Source organism: Hemicordylus capensis, chromosome 2 (assembly GCF_027244095.1).
Source record: "Hemicordylus capensis ecotype Gifberg chromosome 2, rHemCap1.1.pri, whole genome shotgun sequence".
In the NCBI taxonomy this organism is placed as follows: domain Eukaryota; kingdom Metazoa; phylum Chordata; class Lepidosauria; order Squamata; family Cordylidae; genus Hemicordylus; species Hemicordylus capensis.
The window spans coordinates 23,614,234-23,624,014 of record NC_069658.1 but is presented as its reverse complement, the minus strand read 5'-3'; the positions used below and the strand labels follow the sequence as shown (position 1 = coordinate 23,624,014).

Genomic DNA, 9,781 nt, shown 5'->3' with positions numbered 1-9,781 from the left:
ATAAACCTACATTCTGGATCCAATGCGGATTTCATCTGACTTATTAAACAATGGTCAGTAATTGTAGTCATTTACAAGGCATTCAGCATAGCACCTGTTTCTGCCAGAAGATGAACAAACAACAATTTGGGCCACCAGAGGGATAGTCTTGAAAATCCATTCTTTGAATGATACAGCTGGAAAAGAATCAAGTGACCAAGCAGTGGGATTTCATGTTGAAAATATCAAAATAGCCATGAGTGCCAAGTTCGTGGATTATTTTGTTTTTTAAACAGAGTTCATAATATTAACAACAGCAGGAGGTCAAGGTCTGGAAGACTCACTCCTCAATGACAGAGAAAGCGGCTCCGATACCATCAATTTTCAGCCTGGAAACCTTAAAAGAAAATAATTGCATTTCTCAGCAGAGCAATCCTTGCAGGGGTAAGCTCGTGCAGTGGGATGTAAGCACTGTTCACTAGCAAAACAGCTGCTTGGGATTATTCTCCTCCATTCGCAAAGAAAACATGTTTCAACATTTAGGATGTGACATGCCTCAGGCCCTTCTTGGAGTCTAGTCTGTTGCATTTGCACACATCACAGGACAGTCGCTCCCAAATTGTATGCTGCTGGCGCATGCAGGAGAAAGCTGCCAGTGTGCCATAAAAAATAAATCCATCAAATCGTTATTTGAGAGTCAAAAGCACTCCTCTACAAAGGAGGTTGCCCTGATGCCACTCTGCATGATCTGCTACCTTGGCCTTGCTGCCTTCCGTTCCATCTCTGCTGCTGGTGGGAAATTCTCCCCCATCTCTGCATTGGCTGGGACTGGATAATTCAGGGATTAGATCATTAAAACACATAAAGGTAGTTCACACAATTATAATCAGGACACTTGTCCTATGCTAGTTTGGGAGCTATTTGTGCTCCTGTTTTGTGATAGTGTGCAAGGGATAAATCAAGGTCACGGGGTGGGGGAGTGATTGTTTGGGAGAGAGGAGCTGGGTCAGACAATGGAGCTGGACTGGCCACCAGACAGTGTTTCATCCTACCTTGATAAAGTGCTGGGTACGAGAACTGGGTAGGACAGCGCCTCCGACCCAGCTTCTACCTCCCATATGACTGCTTCCTTTCCCTCCAGCCTTGCTTTTTTTCCTCACACACAATCACAGAACAGGAGTACACAGCTCCCAAACTATGGTAGGACACTTTCCTACCCTGATTATAATCGTGTGAGCTTCCCTTATTTGTTTTAATGATCTAATCACTGAACCATCCAGTCTCAGCTGATGCGGGGTTGGGGGGAGATTTCCCACCAGCAGCAGAGGCTGAATGGAAGGTGACACTTGTCCGACTCTAATTATAATCATATGAATGAGCCTATAGGTGGACTACAAGCATTCTAGAAAGGAAAAATCGTAAGGAGACCATGCAAAATTGAAGTTAGCCCACTCTGGTCTTTCAGGGCCTTGTATACACGCATAGGCAGACATGTTGATTTTAAATAGAAGTATCAGCTAATCAAGTTTAAAAGATAGTTCCTAGGCAACTTTGACCTTGACACTATCCAGCTGGATCCAAATCAAAGTGGAGAGAATGCAGCTGTATTTCAACGGAGACAATGTTTTTACTCCATGCCCTCCAGCAAAGCTGTATACTTTCGTATTAGCTGAATGCATTCCATATGTTGGATGTTATGGCCCTATAATGTCAGCGGCACCAAGGCTGCAAAGAAAGAAAAGAAAGCTTTATAATTATATATAATTTTAGAGCATTCCTGACTTCTTTCAAAACATCGCCATCAAAGCATCATTCAGGGACTGGGAATCATTCTCCATTCTAGAAGAGAGTGGCAGTGGGTGGATGAGTCAAAGCAGTGAGTCATGCTTTGGTTAGTTGGATTTGGGGCAAAACTGACTGTTGCCTTTAGAGGTGATACCATAATGACAGATGTCAGTACCAGCCCCAGTCCAGTTTGAGAAGTTCGCCAACCATATGAATCTATGGAAACCAGGGGGAGCTTTATTTTGGGGGTCAGGGAATACCTTTGCTTTGGGGAGAAGAGCCTGTTTGCTCCCTTCGTACAGGGGTTGCAACCTTGTGTCCCCAACAGGGTTGCCTCTAATTTGTTTCATGTACATGCAGAATGAAATTTGTTCTGGGTGGCAGTATCAAGGCAGTGTGTGCACATGAGCAGTCAGAGTGGGGCCTTCCTGATTCAACCTGAGCAGGATGTAAAATTAACTGAACAGACATCAAAAACCTTGTGTGCATGCACGCATGTGCATGCCTTAGAGCAGGGATTCTCAACCTTGGGTCCCCAGATGTTGTTGGACTTCATCTCCCATAATCCCCAGCTCCAGTGGCCTTTGGTTGGGGATTATGGGAGTTGAAGTCCAGCAACATCTGGGGACCCAAGGTTGAGAACTCCTACCTTAGAGGGAACATTGGTCCGCAGATGTTGATGAACTACAACTTCCATAATTCCCAGTTACGTCTGGGGATGTAAGGGTGGGAGCCCGCACCTTAATGGATGCCAAGATTGTGGCATGCCCTTCTTAGAAAGAATCACCTGGCCCTTTCTCTTCCTGCTTTCAGGCATTTGTTTAAAACCTTAAAAAAAAATCAGTAGGCTTTTAAGCTGGGCATTTTTAATCTATGAATTTTGATATGATATGTTTTGGCTTATGTCTGTTTTATTGGCACTTTTTACTGCAGCCATCATGGTGTTGTTTTTAGTGAGCAACATCTGCTGAAATCCAGGAGACAAGGGAGCCATGCCTGAATTAAGTCCCATTAATTTCAGTGGGACTAAGTCATGACTAACAGTCTGGAATATTTTTAGGATTTTGTTGTGCTTGTGTTTTTTATTTTGTACGCTGCTTGATCTGTTTTTAAGTGGAAAAGTGTGTGATTCTTTTTATTTTTAATTTAGTACACGACTTGGCATGTCTTTAAGCAGAAAAGAGGGATAATCATGATGTAATAAGTTTTAAAGGGTTTCTTTAAAAAAAAAGTGCTTTTTACGCTGGGGCTCAGTGCTTCTGCAGAACTCCTTTCATGTATCAGATATATATATTTTAAAATGAAAGGGAGCACCAGTAGAAATTCATGTATGTATTTATTTTGGGGAGTTGCCAACAATAGCTGGAGACCCAAGTTTGAAAACTCCTGCCATATGTAATAACATTTCCTATTCATGATGAACCATCACATCCCATCTCTTGCAGAGTGATGAGGCACATGGTGGGTACATAGGAACACAGGAAGCTGCCATATACTGAGTCAGACCATTGGTCTATCTAGCCCAGTATTGTCTACACAGACTGGCAGCAGCTTCTTCAAAGTTGCAGGCAGGAATCTCTCTCAGCCCTATCTTGTTGCAACCTGATCACCCTATCGCTCTCTTTAAGGAGAAAAAAGTCCCTTTCCATTTATGGGAAACAAGGTGGCGTTTATACCACCAAGTACTACCACTTAATGCAGCTAAGCCATGGCTCCCAGGGGACCAGCAAGAGTGTCCTAAAATCACCTGCAAACAGAAAGCTAGTGAGCTAGGCAAAACATTCAGGGAAACCCATTCACATTTCTTAAAAGAGTGTGTGGTAGCCAAAAGAGTGTGGCAGGGAGTAAGCAAGTTGTTAGAGTGGCCTGATTTGGAAAAACAGACTTGGGAAGAACTAACCTCGGGTTTGAGCGATAGAACCTCTTTTCGAGGTCCCAGAAAAAAACTTTCAAGGAAACGGGACAGAACGGGTGCTCTCATACTAGGGAATTGGAATGTTCCCCTTCTCGTAATCCTGTATGTCATTTATGCAATGCTCCTGCATAGGAATAGGGAGGGAAGACGCGACCAAGAGGTTCATGCAGATGAGACAGTAAATCTCTTCTGGAAAAGTTTGTATGGTTATGTGCAAAAAGACAAGTGTATCTCTTCTAAACAGCAATGGGACAAATTATGGAAATAGACGTTGGACGTAACGCCCCCGATTACCTGATGTGCCCTGAAATCCCCCACCCCCAAGTTACAGTACTACCTGCATATACTTCATAACCTTGTGGGTTTCCAAATCCTTGTGTGTAAATCTTTGTAGATATATGATGTACAAACAACCACTTTGTATATAATTGTGCTTTGGCAAGTACTTACTGTATGCTTTGGTAGTTTGTTGGTTCAATAAAAAAAATCTTGTCCTATTTAAAAAAAATTAAAATCTTGTCCTATCTTGGAGATGCCAAGGAGGGAACTTGGAACCTTCTGCTCTTCTTTGGCAATGCAGAAAGATTAAGCAAGCCCCAGGGGTTTCCCCACTCCTTCCTTTCCAGGCATTATCATGTTTTTAGCAAGATGAGACCTGAGCTCAAATGTCTTAACATAGCCCCAATATTTCAGATTATCCACTGAATAACTGAGATGGAGAGCCAGTCTTCCAGCAGAGAGAATAAATTGTCCCCTTGCTAAGCAGGATTTGCCTTGGTTTGCTTTTGGATGAGTGACTATGTGAGTACTGTCTGCTGTTAAGATATTCCCCTTAGGGGATGTGGCAGTAGCTCAGTGGTAGAGCATCTGCTTGCATGCAGAAGGTCCCAGGTTCACTCCCTGGCATCTCCAAGATTGGGCTGAGAAAGAGAACGGATGCCATTCAGTGTAGGACAATAGTGAGCTAGATGGGCCAGTGGTCTGCCTTGGTATAAGGTAGCTTCCTATGTTCCTATAAGTTGTGCTCTTGCATCCTTACAAACCACTTTGCCAGTTGCTGTTTTTTAAGGGACTAGACCCATAAGATTAAGGAAGGAAAGACTTTAGCTAAGGAACATGCAGCCTAGAAAAACAATTAGTGTGCCACAATCAAGAGTTGCTATTGTACTGGGCAAAAATCACTTGGGAACTAAAGTGAAGAGCAATGCTACCATCTAGTGGCTGGCACTGCTGATTCTCTACAGCCAGCATCCTCAAGGATGAGCTTCTTTACTAAGGATGAATTTATTTACAGTGGCTGCTAAGAGAGAAGTGAACAAAGCAAATTACAAAGAAGGAACAGTGCCAAACACTGCACAGGAGTGTCACAAAAATGGTCACCACCCAGATTCCAAGTTATTCAGTGATCAGATTCAGAAAATCACTTAAGACCATGGTTTGATATCCTGGTTTGTTCTAACTCTGTAAACACAAAATGGAGGTTTGTTCTTAGCAATATAGAAAGCTGCCATTATATCAAGTCAAACCATTGATCAAGTCAAACCATCTAGCTCAGTATTGTCTACATAGACTGGCAGGGGTTCCACAAAGTTTCAGACAGGAGTCCTTCCTAACACTACTAGAAGAACCAGATTAAAACTTCTGCTTGCAAGGCATATGTTATACCACTGACCTACGGCCCTCATCTTAGCCTAACTAGTCCAATATCTTGTTTCTCACAGTGGCTTACCAGATGCCTCTGGAAAGAACACAGGCAAAAGGTGAGGGCATGCCCTCTCTCCTGCTGTTGCTCCCCTGCAACTGGTATGTAAAGGCATCCTGCCTCTGAGGCTGGAGTTGGCCTATAATCACCAGACTAGTAGCCATTAATAGGTCTGTCCTCCATGAATCTGTCTAAGCCCTTTTAAAGGCATCCAAGCTAGTGGCCATCCCCACATCCTGTGGCAAATACTTCCATTGATTAATTATGCCCTGGGTGAAAAAGTACTTTTTGTGGATGCTAAATTTCCTGGCCATTAGTTTCATGGGGTGACCCCTGCCACTAGTGTTGTGAGAGAGGGAGAAAAATGTATCTCTGTACACTCTCTCTACTCCATTGATAGACCTCCGTGAATTTATCTAAACCCCTCTTAAAGACATCCAGGTTGTTGTCTGTCACCACATCTGGTGGCAGATAATTCTATAGGTTATTTATGTCTTGTGTGAAAGACTACTTCCTTTTGTTGGTCCTAAATTTCTTGGCAATCAGTTTCATGGGATGACCTCTGGTTCTAGAGTTAGAGAGAACATTTTATCTATCCACTTTCTCCACACCGTGCATGATGTTATAGACCTCTGTCACGACTCCCCTCAGTCATCTTTTTTCTAAACTAAAAAGCCCCAGGTGTTGTGGCCTTGCCTCAAAAGGAAGGTGCTCCAGGCCCCAATCATCTTGGTTGCCCTCTTCTGCACCTATTCCAGTTCGACAATGTCCTTCTTAAGGTATGCTGGCCAGGACTGTATGCAGTACTCCCAAGTGTCGCCACACCATAGTTTTGTATAAGGGCATACATGATTTGGATAATCATCCAGACCGGACCACTTTCTGTGTTGCCATTTCAATAGCAGAATTATGGTACAACAATTATTCAGTGAATTTCAGGGCACTGCTCCCAAAGCTTGTATATTATTTATACAGGGATATATCTTATTTATAAGAAAACGTATATCTTGCTCGTTGGGAACAGTCATCCATGGGGGCAGGTTCATGTTATGAGGGTTGGAGTTATGCATGCACATATATCTCCGCATGGTCTTGAGCTATAAGTACCTTTCATGGCATACACAGCAGGGTGTAGTGTCATTCCACTACCATCATAACTGCCACAACCCAGCTCTGTCTTACCACCAGTCCATCCTTCAGGCCTGGTCTTCTACAGTGAAGCCCATACCTGAAAATGCCCTGGTCACACTAGGCAATTTTCCATTGCAGCTCCTCTTCTGCCCTTGGAATCTCCTGGGCCTGCTGAAAGGTTAATGGGGGCGGGGGGTGGGTGACCAAATGGCTCTAATGACTAATGAAAGAAATCCTGAAGGTTTTAATGACTTGATTTGTGAAAAATATTGCCAGCGGGGGAGCAGGGGAAATCTCCAGGAATAGTTTCAGTCAGAGCTGGGAACCTTAGGGCAGGTGGAGAATGTTGAGAGCTCTCCACCACCTGCTGTTGTCAAACCAGCTTCAAATGTTGGTTATGAACGCTGGGTTGATGGAGATATCCTGACATTTTCCATCCAATGTTTTCAGCTCCATGGAAATGGGTGGAACTACTGGTGAGCAGCGGGAACTCTCACTCACCAGAACCTGCTGCTTTTTTGTTTGTTTGTTTCTGACTTATTTACTTTGCACAGGTTGTCTGAACTACCCTTAATCTCCTGGGTGAAGGAGTACCACAGCCTGTGTATTGCCACAGAGAAAGCCATTTTGAGCATCCCTGCCAATGCACATCAGATAACAGGGATGTGCAAGAAAGCCCCCCTGAGGATCTAAGAGGGAAAGCAGGACCATGTAGGAAAAGACATTTCTTTGAGTAGACCAGTCCCAAACCATTTAGGGCTTCAAGGTAAAGAGGTAGCTCAGAAACAGACCCTTCCCAGAAGGTACATTTTTTGGTCACCATACCTCAAAAAGGACATTATAGAACTGGAAAAGAAGAGGAAGAGGACAACCAAGCTGATCAGGGGCCTGGTGCACTTTCCTTGAGGCAATGTTACAACACCTGGGTTTTTTTCTGAAGTAAAATAGGCAACCATGGGGAGTCATGATACAGGTCCATACAGTTATACATGATGTGGAGAGAATAAATGGAGAGAGAAATTTCTCCCTCTCTCATAACACTTGAAATGATTTCCAGAAAATTTAGGACCAACAAAAGGAAGTACGTGTTTACACAGCACGTAAATAATCTATTGAATACTCTGGATGTGGTGATGGCCACTAGGGATGTGCACGGATCATCAGACGGCTGGTTCAGCTGCAGTGGGGGGTTACCTTTAAGCAGGAGGGAGGGTGCTCTTACACCACCACCCCCGGCTGTGTTTCCCCCGCCACTGTTATGCTGAAAAGCGCTGGTGTGGGGCAGCAGTGTACCCTCTTGCCACCCTAGTCAGCGTCAGACTGGAAGTGGCTGGTGCATGTTTGCGCACATGCACTGGCCACTTCCGGTCTGGCGCTGACCAGGGCAGCAAGAGGGTATGCTGCTGCCCCACACCAGCAATTTTTGGCCCAGAGTCAGCGGGGGAAAGGGGGGGTATTGGTAAAAGCCCACCACCACATCGGCTGCACCAGTCCGGAAAAGGGCCTCGAACTGGTTCGTGCACATCCCTAACGTCCACCAGCTTGGATACCTCTATCAACCCAATATTCATAATCAACATTTGAAGCTGGTTTGACAACAGCAGGTGGTGGAGGGCTCACAGCTTGGATGGCTTTAAAAGGGGCTTAAACAAATTCATGGAGAAGAGGTCTATCAATGACTACTAGTCTAAATGGCTATAGACTATCTACAGGTTCAGAGACAGGATGCAGGTGCAGGGGAGCAACAGCAGGAGAGAGGGCATGCCTTCATCTCTTGCCTGTCGTCTTCCCAGAGGCATCTGGTGGGCCACTGTGTGAAACAGGACGCTGGACTAGATAGGCCTTAGGCCTGATCCAGCAGGGCTGTTCTTACGTTCTTTCGTTAAGGAAAAAGCAAACCTCTAGGTTTTTCCCCCCCTAGAGATAAGTTTGCAGGCTACAAAATTGCTAACTCAAGTGTAAACTTACAAAGGTGGATAGGGGTAACTACTGAAAAGCACTAGGCCCTTATTTTTAAATTCTATAATATGGTACGTTGCTTATATTTAATAATATAGTATTATAAACCAGTCAGCCTACTTGCATTTATGTTGCAGTTATTTTATGATTCCTTGCCCGCTTGCTTCCCCTCACGACAAAATGTCTGGCTGAAGGCCCAGAGAAATTCTTATCAAAAGCTGTGCATGTATTACACTTAAAAACCAAAATGTCACATTGTGTTCCACAATAAGCATAAACCAGACAAGTTAACAGCACACTCCTGTACAGTACATGCTTACCGGGAAGCAAGCCTTTAATTCAATGGCACTTGTTCACGGGATTGTTGCTCTATTCTGCTGCTGGTATTCACAAGAAAATAGGATGCACTATGTACAGTTCATAACATAGGGCAGGTCTATCAATAGTTACTAGTCTATAGGCCACCTCCAGCCTCAGAGGCAGGATATCTCTACATACAAGTTGCAGGGAAGTAACAGCAGGAGAGAGGGCATGCCACAGCTCTTGCATGTGGGCTTCCCAGGAGCACCTGGTGGGCCACTGTGAGACACAGGATGCTAGCCTAGATGGGCCTTATCCAGCAGGGCTGTTCTTATGTACAGACTGAGAAGTCATTCACACAGTCAAAAATGTTCTACCTGGGTTTGGGAGCTGTGTGTGCTCCTAATTTTCGGTTGTGAGGAAGCAAGGTAGGAGGAAAGCCCGGGTAGAAGTGATTGTGAAAGCAAGGCAGGAGGAAAAGCTACCCAGGTTTTCCTCCTACCTTGCTTCCACACAATCACTTCTACCTAGGTTCTCATCCTACCTTGCTTCCTTACAACTGAAAATTGGGACTACACACAGCTCCCAAACCCAGGTATAACACAATTTTTGATTGTGTGAATGGCCTCTAAAATCTCTCCTACTATACTCTGAAAATCTTGCCTTATTTCTCTCCAGATTCCAGGATTTCATCTGCCATAATCCATGCACTTTCAAGCCTCTGCTCATCCTGTTGAGAACTAGAAATCTGAACTTGTTTAAAATCCAGGATTCTGTGGAGAATAATGTTGAGATTCATGCCCCAAATGACCATACTTGCATGGCATGATAGAACTATAGTGTACACACATCTCTTATTGATGGGGTGTAGGTAATGTACTTGTAAAACATATACACACTTCTGCTCATACATACAGGGCTGTCACAATTTCTGACTTTCCCCCTGCATTGGCTGCCTTCCTCATGTCTTATGCCATGCTATTCCCAAGGGATTCTTGACCCTCAAGATA

General features: G+C 44.2%; 1 long non-coding RNA gene across 1 annotated transcript in view; it reads left to right on the top strand.

Annotated features, from left to right (window-relative positions):
- Window positions 1-210: 210 nt before the first annotated feature.
- LOC128341608 (uncharacterized) overlaps window positions 211-9,781 on the top strand; it is an 18,416-nt gene continuing 8,845 nt past the window's right edge. Inside the window, exon 1 of the long non-coding RNA XR_008314487.1 lies at window positions 211-423. This is a non-coding gene — a long non-coding RNA (uncharacterized LOC128341608). The remainder of the gene's footprint in view (window positions 424-9,781) is intronic.